At 43.1% G+C, this 16,522-nt stretch overlaps 1 protein-coding gene across 1 annotated transcript in view; it reads right to left on the reverse strand.

Moving 5' to 3' along the window:
* Window positions 1-11,475, reverse strand: part of LOC129713241 (rho-related BTB domain-containing protein 2-like) — a 54,352-nt gene extending 42,877 nt beyond the window's left edge. The window contains exon 1 of the mRNA XM_055662178.1: window positions 10,738-11,475. The gene's annotated coding sequence lies outside the window, so the exon portion shown is untranslated. The remainder of the gene's footprint in view (window positions 1-10,737) is intronic.
* Window positions 11,476-16,522: the final 5,047 nt, after the last annotated feature.

A 16,522-nucleotide genomic window follows, 5' to 3' on the forward strand; every position in this document is an offset into this window, starting at 1 on the left:
TATTCTGTGCGTGTATATGCGTATATATTGTATATATATTAGTCGACACAAATTCCTGAAATGTGATCAGTCTATCTTTCCAGTCACCTCTTTTTAATGTCACTGAACATAATCCCAAAGGCTAAAATAGGTCTGATCTATTTATAGGCTTACTGAGAGCCTGGGAAACTGGAGTGCTGCTGAATTTATTTTGCGCACCATACATTTGAGATCTCATTTCAGTTTCATTGGGGCTTTCAGTTCTTATGTTACACAGCATCAATGATATTACAAAAGGCATCGCAAGGAACAACAAGCTGGTACGGCAAAAAAAACCCGCGAGCAAAAAAAGGTCGCATGGGGAAAAAAGCGATACTTTTTTTACTCATTGGTTTAGTCATAGTAGGTCGGCATGTTGGCCGTAGGTAATCAAGGGTAGTCGAAGGTAGACGAAGGTAGTCGTAGATAGTCTACATCACAGTCGAAGGGAGGTCGAAGGAGATCGAAGGAGGTCGTCTTCACTCTCCACTATTCCGTGTCCAATGTTCCCGAAGTTAGTCATAGCTAGTCGAAGCTGGTCTTCAGCATAGTCGAAGGGGGTCTTCAACATGTCAACTCTTCTAAACTTGCCAATTAGGTCGCCCAAGTGGGACAGCCCCTTTACTCTTCCAAAGGCAACAATTGGAAAACGCATGCTGAAATTTTACCAGCATGGGAGTCCAGACCACAAATGGAACAATGTAACTATAACCTAAATCTTTCCTCAAGCAAAATTATTCTTGCTTTACATTAAATTGGAAGCTTGTCACATTTTCATTTAATTGCTTCGGGAGAATAAAAATGAAATTCTAATAACCTTCCTCCCAAATGGCTGAGATCAGCCAATTCAGAACAGATGTAATTTGTTATAAAAAATACAGGGGAAGTTATTTATCTTGGCCAATATTATTAAATGGATGGCACCTTATACTAATACTCTGTTCGAATGATTGCACTAGATCTTAATATCAAGACACCATTTTAGTCGAACACAAAAAGCTGGAGTAACTCAGCAGGTCAGACAGCATCTCTGGAGAAAAGGAATAGGTGACATTTTGGGTCGAGACTCTTCTTTAGCTATTTTAGTAGTCCCCCTGTGGGTGCTTCCTCTTGCTGTTGTCACCCAAAGTTAAATTGTTCCTCTTCAGATGCCTCTTCACTTGCAGCTAGAGTTGTTTCTTTAAAAAAATATATATATCTTCTGTTTGAATGATTTAACCACAAATCCCATTAATAAACATTGAACCTACTGATCTGAAAGGTACAAGGTTTGTACGGTGGTGCAGCAGTAGAGTTGCTGCCTTACAGCGCCAGTGACCCATGTCCGATCCTTGCCACTGGTTCTCTCCATCACAAAGTTTGTACATTCTCCGTGACCTGCGTGGGTTTTCTCCGGACCCCCCAGATTCCTCCCACACACCAAAGGCATCCAGGGGTGTACGGTGAATCACCAGACTGATTCCTGGGATGTCAGGACTTTCATATGAAGAAAGACTGAATAGACTCGACTTGTACTTGCTAGAATTTAGAAGATTGAGGGGGGATCTTATAGAAACGTACAAAATTCTTAAAGGGTTGGACAGGCTAGATGCAGGAAGATTGTTCCCGATGTTGGGGAAGTCCAGAACAAGGGGTCACAGTTTAAGGATAAGGGGGAAATCTTTTAGGACCGAGAAGAGAAAAACACAGAGAGTGGTGAATCTCTGGAATTCTCTGCCACAGAAGGTAGTTGAGACCAGTTCATTGGCTATATTTAAGAGGAAGTTAGATGTGGCCTTTGTGGCTAAAGGGATCAGGGGGTATAGAGAGAAGGCAGGTACAGGATACTGAGTTGGATGATCAGCCATGATCATATTGAATGGCGGTGCAGGCTCGAAGGGCCGAATGGCCTACTCCTGCACCTAATTTCTATGTTTCTATGTGAGTTAATTGGCTTCGGTAACATTGTAAATTGTCCCTAGTGTGTGTAGGACAGTGTTAATGTGCACGGATCACTGGTCGGTGCGGAATCGGTGGGCCGAGGGGCCTGTTTTCACGCTGCTTCTCCAAACTTTATTAATACTACCCTGATCACTGGTAATCTGTACATGCATTGCTGATTCAACAATTGCCTCAGTTACAGTGTAAATTAGGTGGGGTGGCGTTAACATCAAAAATAGAGTTGCCATCTTGTGATAAACACAGAAATTAATGTGTGCATGTTTTATCGTTTTCCAAGTTATACATAGTAGGAGCTAAAATAAAAAGTATTCTCTTAGCAAAAGAGTAATTGATGGCATGCAAAAAAACAACTTGCATTTGTAAAGCAACTTTCTCAAGTTCTTGAACAATTTAAGAGCTGGCCGGTGGTCTATTGAACTTGCCTGGGCCTCATGCTGCCAAAGTCCCAGAGCTATGGGTGATGGTGGTGGCAATGGCAACTGAAACCTTCTCCAATCCCATTCTTCTCCATCTCCATTCCCACTCTTAACTAAAGCGAAGACGTCTTTCTTGTGTTGGTTTACTTGTGACCTGATCTAGGCAGCTCCAATCTTCGCTTGCAGAGGCACAGCATGTGGACCGCACTCAGACCCACAGCAGTGGAGGAGTGGCAGAGAACCCAAATGGTTACACTTAGTCTGGCCAACCCCACAAGGTTGTCAGGACAACAGGCCTTCATGGGCAGGGCAGGAACCCTGCACAAAACAACTGGGACTTGAAAATGGTGCCAAACTGGCGACTCTGTATACTGAAGGTACACAAAAATGCTGGAGACACTCAGCGGGTGCAGCAGCATCTATGGAGCGAAGGAAATAGGCAACGTTTCGGGCCAAAACCCTTCTTCAGACTGTTGCTCCATAGATGCTGCTGCACCCGCTGAGTTTCTCCAGCATTTTTGTGTACCTTCGATTTTCCAGCATCTGCAGTTCCTTCATAAAGACTCTGTATACTGTCTCAGTGTACAGCTGCTATACACTTGTACCGTGTCTGGGATTATCTATGATGTACCTAAGTGCCTATATTGGTACTTGTACTGAACTGTATACAAAAAGAATGTCACTGTACCTCAGTACATGTGGTAAATAAAGTACCATTGAACCAAGACCTAGACCTCTAAAACAGATGATCTGGTTATTAATGATATGGTTCTTCAGTACTCAATTTGGCTGCAACTCCTCCAATGACATTGGTGATGGATCAAGATAGATATATATCTATATATAACATTCAGAACAGAAAATCCTGAAAATACTCAGCTGGTCGATTAGCGTTGGTGGAGAGAGAGTGTCTGGGAAACATTTTCTGCACTTTTGTCAGGTCTGAAAAATAGGTCACATGCAGTCAGTTGGATACCATTTTCAGAGCTGCATGGTGGCGCAGCGGTAGAGTTGCTGCCTTACAGCTCTTATAACGGCAGAGACCCAGGTTTGATCCCGACTACAGGTGCTCCCACACTCCAAAGACATACAGGTTTGTAGGTTAATTGGCTTAGTATAAATGCAAATTGTCCCTAGAGTGTGTAGGATAGTGTTAATGTGCGGGGATCACTGGTCGGTATGGACTCGATGGGCCGAAGGGCCTGTTTCCATGCAGCATCTATAAAACAAAAAAACTTAAAAAAATAGTAATGGCAACGGGAGCAAGAATCATTGCAACTGTTGGAACTCGAAGCCTGTTAAGTATTTAATTACAAAACAAAATACTCTTCCTTAGGTTTGATTGAGCTGAAATTGAGAGGCAAGCAAGACATTAAGAAGAGAGAAAAACGGGAATCAGGGAAGTCTGCCCACCACACAAATTAACCTGCCATTATTTTATTTAAAAGAACAGGAGAATACTCTGGTTCCTTCAATAGAGCACAAAAAAATAATTGGTAATATCTCAGGCACTGAAATTGAACTTAACATTAAAAAATAATAATCAATCAATCAAATTGAATGGTTTGTGAATTGAATTAAATGTGATTCAATACTGATGTACAAGATACAGAAATATATGGGACTGTCTGAATTGACTAAGGGATACTTTCCTGACTATCACAGGTTGTATGTTTAAATGCTCCTTGGGTGTGATGATGCCAGTATTGCTTCTGAGTGTATGGCCAGTGGACTGAATAATGCAAATAAAACAAAAATGAAATCTACGAAGCTCAAATTACTAACTAACTGCAGAACAGTTTGTTCATTCAAATCTCACCGAGCTTTGTACCATTAATATAACAAGCCAAAGTAATTCTCATTGAACTAATTAATGTTTACTGAATGGTAGCAGAGTGAAGTCTATTTCAACCTAACTTGCGCAGTGTAGAGATGAAACTCTGGGGACAGCTGGCCTCAGGGACAGGTGTCAGTCCCTTTTACTTTGCAAACCAAATCCCAGCAAATCCAAAAGAGTGGATAGACATAAAGTGACAGTCCCGCCATCCCAGGGATCAATCTCGTGAACCTACGCTGCACTGCCTCCATCACAAGGATGTCCTTCCTCAAACTTGGAGCAATTTACACAACTCCCAACCCAGTAGCTGCAACATCTGGAGTGTTGGGTTATAATGATGTACAATGTCTGAGCAGCTGAGGGCAACTTCTTATGTAACATGTCCTCAGGCCAAAATTCACTGCACGACTCCACTAAATTGGCAGCACACAACTTCACTTCAAACACATTGAACCAGAAAACGCACAAAATCCCAGAAAGAACCTTATGTTGATATCAGTTTCAAGAATGATTGAATATAATGGAATGTGGGGTGGCACAGTGGCACAGCGGTAGAGCTGCTGCCTTACAACTCCAGAGACCCTGGTTCATTCCTGACTACGAGTGCTGTGCTGTATGAAGGAGTTTGTATGTTCTCCCTGTGACCACGTGGGTTTTCTCCGGGTGTTCCAGTGTCCTCTCACACTGCAAATATGTACAGGTTTGTAGGTTTGGTAAAATTGTAAATGGTGTTGGATAGAACTAGTGTACGGGGTGGTCGCTGGCCAGTGTGGTCTCGGTGGGCTAAAGGGCCTGTTACCGCTCTATCTCCAAAGTAAAGTAAAAGTAAATGAACACATATGCACAATATCTGTGGCCTAACCATAACTATAAATCAATATTGAATGCTGCATTAAATTCAAAGAAAAATATCGCTCAGATTGGTCCATCTAAAGAACTATGGGTGAAGGTTACATCATTTTTATTTTCTGCCAAGTGCTTCAAGTACAAATTTTCAAGCACAATTATTCTTCCCTGGCATTTTGTGAAATGTTTGATTCATGACAGAGCATCTGATGTAGGAAGATGCCAAAGTCTGTAGAGCTATTTTTAGATTGGATGTGCAGCAGGGCAGCAGAACATCCATAATTCTGTCTGCTGTTATGAAGCAACATGTCAAACGACAGCAATGACACTTCAAAACTTTGAAGAAATTTCTCCCCATTGCAGTACATAATACCCTTTACTTTGAGACCAACTCGTAGTTTTAAGCTCCATAACTAAGAAAACACCCTCCCAAATCTACCCTAATCATTTATAGAGCACTTAAAAAAAACAAAACATAATGCAACAAACACTGTACATCAATAATCATTGACAAAAAAGTTAATAGTAGGAAAAGACAATCAAAAAAATAGTAGGAAAAGACATGTAAAACATCAAAAACAAAAACCACAAACAGAAGCAAAGCCTCAGGCATGGAGGGAGTACAAATGCGTTTTAACCCAGCGGCAGGGTGTTCCAGAGTGCCGGAGCAGCAACAGAGAAGGCTCTATCCCCTCTGAGCCTCCGACTAGACCTCGGTACCTCCAGGAGCAGCTGACCAGCTGACCTGAGGGACCGGGCAGGAGTGTATGGGTGGAGCAGCTCAGAGAGGTAAGGCGGGGCGAGCCCATTCAGAGATTTAAAAACAAATGTTTCAATGAGGTCACCTCTCAATTTATTTTCATACGAGGGACCCATCACCCCAGGACACAGAATGCAGGAGTAACTCAATGGGTCGGTTAGCATCACTGGAGAACATGGATATGTGATGCTTTGTGGCCAAGGCCCCTTCTTCAACTGATGTGGAGGATTGGGGTGAAAGGGGAAGCTGGGAGAGAGCTTGTATCCTAGTTTGCTGCACTCTTAACTGTACTCTATGGCAAGTATATCCTTTTATGTTCAAAAAATTCCCAATGCAATGAGCAAATGAGGGCAACTGTTTATGTAACAGATCCAAGGACTGAAAATTCTATTGCAGCTAAATGTAGTTGTGGGACATAAGCAATTCACCACAAGGCCAATTAAATAACATTGTGGCCTCAAACTTGCGGAAAAACCCCCAGCTCTATAGAGACTGCAGATCCGAAATAGCTTCTTATATTTTGATCCATTACAGACAGATCTATCACATTCTGGCTACAGAAATCTCAGATTTATTCAGCAAGGCCTCGTTAAGCAAAAATCACCATGAAGCAAAGACGAAAATGCGACGGGCCAGGGATATTTTCTTGCCTGTTTTTGTCCCATAATAAGTATTCATCATCTGAAAATAATGGGCTGAAATAAAACCTCTGTTTCAATGCAGCTGATTAGTAATGACTGCCTTTTTCGCTACCTCATATGTTGCATAATACGTGGTCGAATTTGACTCTGAAGAAGGGTCTCGAGCCGAACGTCACCTATTCCTTCTCTCCAGAGATGCTGCCTGTCCTGCTGAGTTATTCCAGCTTTTTGTGTCTATCTTTGTTTTAAACTAGCATCTGCAGTTCCTTCTTACATAGCATTGATCTGATGACCCAGATACCCAGAGGGTGGTTTTTGGAACGAGATGCCAGGGGAGGTAATTGAGGCAGTACTATCACAACATTTAAAAGACATTTGCACAGATACAAGGATAGGAAAGGTTTAGAGCAGCATAGGCCAAATGTGGGCAGGTGGGGCATCTTGGTCAGCATGGGCAAGTTGAGCTGAAGGTCCTGTTTCTGTGCTGTATGACTCTATAACTTTATAATATCTATCCTTTAAAGAGCATCAGTCGTACCACCCCCTCCCCAGGTACTTTCCCCTGCAACTGCAGAAGATGCAACACCTCCTCCCTCGACTCTGTCCTGGGACCCCGAGTCCTTTCAGGTTAGGCAGAGGTTCACTTGCGCCTCCTCCAACCTCGCTACTGTATCCGTTTTTTAGTTTGTGAACTCTTATACATCAGCGAAACCAAACGCAGACTGGGCGATCGCTTCGCGGAACACCTTCGTTCAGCCCGCCTGAACCAACCTGATCTCCCGGTTGCTAAACACTTTCATTCTCCTTCCCATTCCTTCACAGACCTTTCTGTCCCAGGTCTCCTCCATTGTCAGAGTGAGGCTAAATGCAAATTGGAGGAACAGCATCTCATATTTCGCTTGGGCAGCTTACAGCCCAGTGGTACGAATATTGATTTCACTCATTTCAGGTACTCTGGCATTCCCTCTCTCTATCCCACCCCCATCCAAGTCGCACAAGCTTCTTGTTACAGCTTACAATGGCCTGTTTCCTTTATCATTGTTACATTTACGCATATCTTTCATTCATTGCTCCTTATCTCTCCACATCACCGTCTTACTCTCGTTTCCCTTATCTGGGGTGGGAGATTGCAACCTCCACGTGGTACGCCCCGTTTCGACGAATACAATCAACCTGGCATGCACAATCAAGTAAGATCAAATAGAACAAGTTGTCCTACAACTTTAGGCTGTGCACGCCATACGCAAGAAGAAGTTTCCCTTATCCTTAACCAATCTGAAGAAGGGTCTTGACCGGAAACATCACCCGTTCCTTCTCTCCAGAGATGCTGCCTGTCCCGTTGAGTTACTCCAGCTTTTTGTGTCTATCTTTGAGTCATACATGTTATCTTGTTATCCAGTGGCTCCTAGCTCTTTCTAAAATAACTTTTGCATTCTCTATATTTTGCTGACCAGGATTTCATGTCATTGACTGTCAGGCACTCAAGAATTTCCTGAGGCCATGAATGGCAATACAGAATTATTTTACATTATTAATTGAGTCACTGATACAGCTTGGAATCAGGCACTTCAGCCCACCGAGCCCACTCCGACCATCGATCACCCGTTCACACTAGTTCTCTGTTATCCGACTTATGTATCCACTCCTTACGGGCAATTTACAGAGGCCAATTAACCTACAAACCCTCACGTCTTTGGGATGTGGGAGGGAACCAGAGCACCCAGAGGAAATCCATGTGGTCACAAGGAGAACCTTCCACACAGACAGCATCCGAGTTAGAATCAATCCTTGGTCTCCGGCGCTGAGAAGCAACTGTTCTACCAGCTGCGCCACTGTGCACCACATAATTCTATTGTTCTTGAAATACTGAGATCACACTGAATATTTTCCTCAATTTATTTCATTACGTCTTGTTCAACAAAAATAATTTGACTTCACACCTATCCAGAATCAAACTGCCATCATTACTTACATCTAAGGCCAGTCCCACACCTGTCCTTATACCTCCTCCCTCGATTCCATCCAGGGACCCCGACAATCCTTTTAGGTGAGATAGAGGCTCACATGTTCCTCCTCTAATCTCATCCACTGCATCCGTTGTTCGTGATGTGGGCTCCTGTACATTGGAGAGACCTAACGTAGACTCGGCAACTGTTACATTAAATACTTATACTTGGTCCGCCCAGGCCTATGGGATCTCCAATGGTTGCCAACCATTTCAACTCCCCTTCCCATTCCCATACTAACATTTCTGTCCTGGGATGCCTCCATTGCCACACGCAAATTGGAGGGACAGCAACTCATATTTCGCTTGGATACCTTGAAACTCAGTTCGGTAAATTCTCAAATTCTAAGTAACTTCTACCCATGTTCCCCTTGCCTATTTCCTCCCCCCTATTCATTTAAACCAGTTCTCCACATTGTATCCCTCTTGAATTCACACCTTCCCAAGCCAGCAATGGGCCTACCAAAAAATCACTCTGCCTGTGGTCATTTGTGGCAGGTCCTGATTGATCCTGGCCTATTCTCGCCTCCAGCGCTTCACCGCCCCCCCCCCTCCCCCCCCCCCCCCCCCCCCCCCCCCCCCCCCCCCCACACGCTCACACGTTCGAGGAACACGGTCAGAGGAAACAGGTTATTTGAGTCCACGATTACTAGCGATCACCTGTACACTTGTTAGTCCTCCACATTTACAGAACATTTTACAGGATCAATTTACAGAAGCTCATTAACCAACAAACGTGGGAGTGTGGGAGGAAACCGGAGGAGCTGGAGAAACCCCACGCGGTCACAGAGAGAACGTGCAATCTCCATACAGACAGCATCCGTAGTCAGGATCGAACCTGGGTCTCTGGAGCTGTAAGGAAGCAACTCTACTGCTGCGCCACTGTGCACACCAAATTCTTGATTAGCAAGGGTGTCAAGGGTTATGGGGAGAAGGCAGGAGAATGGGGTGGAGAGTAAAACATCGATCAGCCATGATTGTATGGCAACATCGACTCAATGGACCGAATGGCCTACCACTGCTCCTATGATTTATCAGCACCCTCTTTCCCGCTGCAACAATTTCCCTATTCAGAGACTGACCTTCATCAATCTGCCCTCTATACATCAGCTTAATTGTAATTCCAATTGCTCTGTGTGTCATTCGAAAACTGTTCAGGTGCATTTGAATTTGCGTTTTAAACCTAATCCTTGCGGATTACTTGTTCTCTAAATTTATACTGGAAGTTGTGTGTTGCAACCGTTGAATAAACTATGTGTTGAGTCATGTGCCAACAAATGTTCCGATTCCGTAATGGAAAAGTTTAAATGTGCAGATGCTGCAAAGCTGAAATAAAAACAGAGGATGCTATAATTACTCGGCAAGCTAGGGGGCGTCCGGTGGGAGGGAAACAATAGTTAACTTCTAGCTCTGTAATCTATCCTCAGGAGTCCGTTATGTCTTAATAATGTGAACAGGCCGCTTTGTTTGGGGTTGGTCGAGTTACAATGGAAATATTTAAGAGCTTCAGATGCAAGTTTAAAAATCACAAGCTGTGCGATCAATACACCATAATGCAAGGATTTTTATGTACAATTATTCTGGCAATGTTACTGCAAATCTGATCAAGCTATCTCGAATTACGCTAACCTTTGATCCTACTTATCTGCGGTAATTAGGCGTAGAGATTCAAACTCTAAATTGCATTAGTCATAATAGCCATATGTATTTCCCTGCCCCATACAACGTACATAAAGAATTTCGTGGGTTTATTTCACAAAAAGAAAATATCTCAGTTATTAATCTATCCCGCAACACCCGCGAGTGCAAGAGGAACCGTACGTGGGATATTCGTCCACGGGAGGGTTCCTGGAGAAGTCACACGAGTAGGGAGCTCCACCGCTTATACTTCCCTCAACTCGATGAAGACAGTCGGGTCGGACAAGAGCGGGACTCATACGGGAGTTACACTCGGAAATTCGGGTAGAGCAGCCAAGGCGTTGTATCTAGCAAGGGTTGTGTTCACCGCCAGCGCTGCTGTTCGCGTGAAGCTCCACCATCGCCAGTTAATCGGGGTAAGTTCCGCCCAGGGCTGAGAGCCCGCAAATTCTGGGGTGAACTAACCCACTTCGCTTCGACACCGATTCCTGTTTCCAGGGCAACTAGCTCAACTTAGCCACTGGTGCGCGCTCGGCCAGTCTCTTGACATTGGCAACAAAAATAAAACCGCACACACCTTTCCATATATAGCAGCGGACAGAAATACCCGAGGAATAATGAAATTCACAACGCACCGTTTTTTGATGGAAGTATGAGGAAGTAGATCCTTTTCTGCTCCTTATTCGTCAGGGATTCGCAGGCACCTTGATCATTGTATCCATTTGAAGAGTGTATCAATTAAAAACAAATAGGTCGACATCGTAACTGAGTGAGTGGCTGCACTATTGAGCAAAAACATAGAAACGTTCGCGCAACAAAAGGAAAGCGGGATGGAAAATCTGCATAACCACTGGGAAAATCATGCTTCCGCAGAAAATAAGAAGCCCTGCCTGTCTATAAATATTGGATGAAGATGCTGTGCCGGGTGTAGAAACAACTGCAGAGAGAAATGATCGGTCTTGCTTTTCATCAAAACCATCCGCTAATTCGCTTCACGCTGCAGCTATTATTTCATTCATAAAAATAAAATGATTCTGCAGCGAACACAATGCAAGTTGCAGGAGAGAGCTAGACCCGCCTCCTCGCCCCTTCCCCATTGGCCCCGGCGCCACCCCACCCACTTTGCGTCACAATGCCCTGGCCCGTAACTCGGCCGTCGATTGGTCCCTCCTCATGCCAATCGTCTGACGTCGGTCGGCACCGGAAGGGTAGGACCTTCGACACAGGAGAAGCGAGAGTGAAAGATACATTCGTTCAAGATGCTGGAGCAACTCAGCTTGGACGGGCAGCATCTCATCTCTGGAGAGAAGGAATGAATGGATGGATATGCGACGTTTTCGGGTCGAGACCTGACCTGGAAGGAACTGCAGATGCTGGTTTACACCGAAGATAGACACAAAGAGCTGAAGAAGGGTCTCGACACGAAATGTCACCTATTCTTGTTCTCCAGAGATGCTGCCCGACCCACTGAGTTACTCCAGCTTGTCTGTGTGCCTATCTACCTTCAGAAATAAACACGTACCAAGAAAAGGCCAGGGAACAAGGTCCAAGTACATGCCACCAATTGCTTCAATGTGGTCCCGAAAAACGTGAGGCGTCCCAAGGGAGCGCAGGTTTCTCAAACAAACAATTATATTTGACGCCTGTTTGCAAATGACGGCAATTCTTTTCGACAATTTCCTGCCGGGTTTAAAGCAGATATATCATGTTTGTGAGGAATAAATTGTTATTTTGGAACTACTGTGACACTCTAAAAAGGCAACTTCCTTAAGTTGTATTTTTCGTAACTAATGTTTTCTCTTTTCTTCAATATTGTTACTAACTCACTCCTTTTTAACTAATCACCGGACTCCACAGCCGTATGTGATTGTAGATGTCTGACGAAGAGACTGTCATTGCTGTAGCGCGTTTGTCCAACAATCTTCTTATTTTATGCCTCAAAAAGGCTGGCAGTATCATCAAAGCCCCACACCATCCTGGCCACACACTCATCTCCGTGCTATCTTCAGGTAGAAGGTACAGGAGTCTGAAGACTGCAACAACCAGGTTCAAGAATAGCTACTTCCCCACAGCCATCAGGCTATTAAACCTGGCTCGAAAAACTCTGATTATTAATAACCCATTATCTGTTATTTGCACTTTATCAGTTTATTTATTCATGTGTGTATATATTTACATTATGGTAATGGACACACTGATCTGTTTTGTAGTAAATGCCTACTATGTTCTGTGTGCTGAAGCAAAGCAAGAATTTCATTGTCCTATATAGGGACACTTGACAATAAACTCACTTGAGCTTGAAACGCGAGACTAATTTGTGCAGGGTAAACTCCCAAAATGGAAAACAGATAATTATTGTGATGAAGATGGACACAAAATACTAGAGTAACTCGGCGAGTCAGATAACATCTCAGGAGTAAAGGTATAGGTGACGTTTCGGGTCAAGATCCTTCTTCAGACTGAGTCGGGGAGAGGGAAACGAGAGGTATGAAAAATCTCCGAACAAATCAGAGCCGGCACCAATGACCAAGTTTAGGTGGAGCCCACAATGGTCCATTGTTGGCTGTGGGAGAGGTGGTAACAAATTGCATTTTGGATGCAAACAGTGGAAGTAGCAGGATGACTAGGGCGGGGGAGCGGCAGAGAGAGGAAATGCATAATTTAAGAAGGATGTTGCTTCAGTGATAAGTATTGACCCTTCAAAATACTGTCATGGATCCACCTGAGAAAGGAATTTGCTATTGGTATATTATTGTCACATGTACTGAGTTACACCCTGCAAAGACTTTGTTTGCATCTTATCCAGCCAAGTCATATACATGAGTACAATCAACCCACACACACAAGTACACAGGTAATGGAAGTGTAAAAAATACCTGAGTGCAGAATATATTGTTATAGTTAGAAAACATGTAGATAAAGTGCAAGGGTGCAATTAGGTTGGTTTGGAGTTTGTCACTGCACCGTAAGATTAACAGAGGACCATTCAGTAAATCTGATAACTGTGGGGAAGGAGTGGTTTCTGATTCCAGTGGTATGTGCTTTAGTATGTGCTTGCCTGCTGGAAGAGAGAAGAAAGACTGCTCACCGAGTGCTCTTTGATTATATTGACTGCTTTCCCAAGTGGAGTGTAGGTAATGTTAATTGGGGTAGGGGGGATCTGCTACATGTGATGGATTGAAGGAGGGTCCCGACCCAAAACACCATCTCTCCACCTCCTTCCAAAATTGGGGTATGCTGGGGCACTTCCCCCCCCCCCCCCCCCCCAAGATTCTAGTATCTGCAGTCTCTTGTGTCTGCATCTACAATTCTGCAATTTCGTGTGCTCTTGGGCCGAGCTTTTGCCAAACTAAGCTGTGAAACACACCCCTATGGGGTGCTTTTTCAGTGCATCCATGGAAGTTTGTAAAAATCATCGAAGACGTGCCAAACTCCCTTCGTTTTCTGAGGAAGTAGAGTCGTCGGTATGTTTTTTTGTCCAAAAAGATGGCATTTAAATAGTGGAGCATTTTCTCAGCGCCGCACTGGAATGTTTGCCTCGATTTTTCTGCTCACATTTTGACTTGTGGGACTTTAGAGTCATGCAGTGTAGAAACGGGCCCTTTGGCCCAACTTGCTCACACAGACCAAAGTCCCATATATACACTAGTCCCGATGCCTGCGTTTGGCTGATATCGCTTTAAACCTGTCCTATCTATGTACATGTCCAATTACTTCTTAAACGTAATGACAGTCCCTGCTTGAACTACCTCCTCCGGCATACACCCACCTCCGCATGAAAAAATTACCCCTCAGATTCCTATAAAATCTGGGCAAGAGACTCTGTGTCAACAGTTGAATCAACAGAGGTGAAAGTGTTATCCATTGCGTCAAATCTGACTTCCAATTTGAATCATTATGTTAACTTCAAAATAATTAATCTTGTGATTGCAAGTGGGTAGGTGGAACAATTAAAAATCCCATTCAAGCATTATTGAGAAGACATTTATATTATATCTGCATGCTCGCGATGTCAGTGGGATATCTGAAATAAAGGAAATGATGGATATACTCAGCAGGACTCACATAATTCCAATCATTGACATTAGTTCGGTGACAATGACATTTCTGGCTGGTTTGAGACTTTGAGCTTGTTTTCCCTCAATTTCTCACATTGCTTGAAGATAGCTAATTATAAAACATTGCTTTTTTTAAATTATTTTTAAAATGTATTTATTTATTAGAAGTAAGTACAATACTGTGGTACCTTTTTTCAGGTGCCAAATATATGTTGGCATGTTACATTCTATGTACAGCTTCATTTAAAAAAAAAAAAAGAGAGAGAAAGAGAGACTAGATAATAGAGAATAGAAAAACATGTGATGTATAGTGTGTGAGAAAGAAAAGGAAAAGAGAGAGAAAGTGAGGAAAAGAAGTAAAAAAGAAGAAAGAAAGAGTAGAACATAGGAAATAAGTATTTATATTTTTGACCATCTTTCAACCAGTCCTGAAACAGTTGGTTTTACGATTTTGTTGCACCATATGCTTCCAAGAAGTCGATAAATGGAGACCAACTTGTTAAGAATTGCTATTCACTATTTCCTTGAGTAATTTACATACGACCATTTTTCATTTTGATGACGATTATCTATGGGTTTTAAAAACGACCTGTTGTCTGTGATAAAGTGAGGAGAGCATTTCATCTAATAAAGAGACCATGAAATTTTGTTTATAGTTTTATTTTTTAGAGATGCAGCATGGAAACAGGCCCTTCAGCCCTCAGTTCATGCCATCCATAACCTATTTAATGGTCCATGTTATTCCATATATTCCAGTTCTATGTTGTCAGTATATCTTTGATTAGTTTCAGTGATTAAAACAAAAATGTTAAACATTTCTAAAATTAAAATGCATGTTATACAGCTCAATATTATCAAGTGGCTAACTTAACTGTTTATTTTCTAAGGCCACAGTTACAGTACCATGTATGCAGTGCTTGGGGCTGTAACATGAATGAAGAGCTGACAATGTAAATCCTGGGTCAGGTTCTGATCACTGAAGTTGCATGAAGTGTGGCATTAATAGGATCCACCACGACAAGACTTTTTGTCTATGTAATACCTACCTAGTAAAAGATCTAAGATGCTTCATAAGAACATAAATAGAAATAAAATTTGATATGTAGCAAATCTTATCAGACGGATGACGTTAAGGTTAGTCAGAGAGCTGGGTTTTGTGTGGTCTCCCACTGGAAACAATGGAAATCGGGAATATACTCAAAGTCAGAATTAGATAAGCACAGATAATATAGGTTTTTTTTTTCAATTTTGGTGGGCTGGAGGACCTGTCTCTCTCTAAATTATAAACCACTACGTCTTTGGAGTGTAGGAGGAAATCAGAGCACCCAGAGAAAAACCACGCGGTTACAGGGAGAATGTGCAAACTCCTTCTAGACAGCACCCGTAGTCAGGATCAAACCAGGGTCTATGGCACCAGGGTAAGGCAGCAACATTTGCGCAGTGCCACTGTAGTGTCCGCACACAGATGTTGGCTTGCTGACAAGGACAGCGTGGTCTTAAAAAATAAACTGTTAGTCACTTAATAATATTGAGTTGTACATGATGTAATTTCATTTCAGTAATGTTTTAAAATTTTGTTTTACATAGTTGAAACGAATTGACTTTGAGAAGGTGTTGGTGAGCTATCATTATGAACTGTTGTAGTCCTATGTTGGGAAGGGAATTCAAAAATTCTAGGAGCAGAATTAGGCCATTTGCCATTCAATCATGGCTGATCTATCTTTTCCTCTAAACTCCATTCTTCTGCCTTTACCCCATATCGTGGATTTAGATCCAGCGATGATGAAGGGCTAGCGATGCACGTCTGTGTGAGGCTGGTATGCAAATCAACATCAAACCTGTGTTGGTATGCACATGCACCTACTGCTCCTATCCTTCATGGTGTTGGACAAAGTCCGTGAGTTAAGGGCCTGTCCCACTTGGCCGTCATTTGCACGCCATGCAGATGGCGCGCAAAGATTTTGTACATCACAAAATCCTACGATGACACGTGCGGCCGCGCGTCACTGCCAATGGCATCGCACACCATGCGTGCGTAATGCGCATCACGTACGTCGTGACGCGTAAATGATGTAGCGTAAATTACGCGCAAATGACGGCCAAGTGGGACAGGCCCTTTAGTGAGGAGCATGGGTGACTACTCAAGTACATTTTGTACATGGCACACACGATCGCCACTGTGCCCTGGTTTAGTTTAGCTTAGTTTAGTGATACAGCTCGGAAACAGGCCCTTTGACTCACCAGGTCCGCTCCCACCAGCGATCCACGTACATTAACTTTACCCTACGCACACTAAGGATAATATTCCAATTTTTTAAATATACCAAGCCAATTAATCTACATACCTGTTCATCTTTGGAGT

This window comes from Leucoraja erinacea, chromosome 35, assembly GCF_028641065.1.
Source record: "Leucoraja erinacea ecotype New England chromosome 35, Leri_hhj_1, whole genome shotgun sequence".
NCBI classification, from domain to species: domain Eukaryota; kingdom Metazoa; phylum Chordata; class Chondrichthyes; order Rajiformes; family Rajidae; genus Leucoraja; species Leucoraja erinaceus.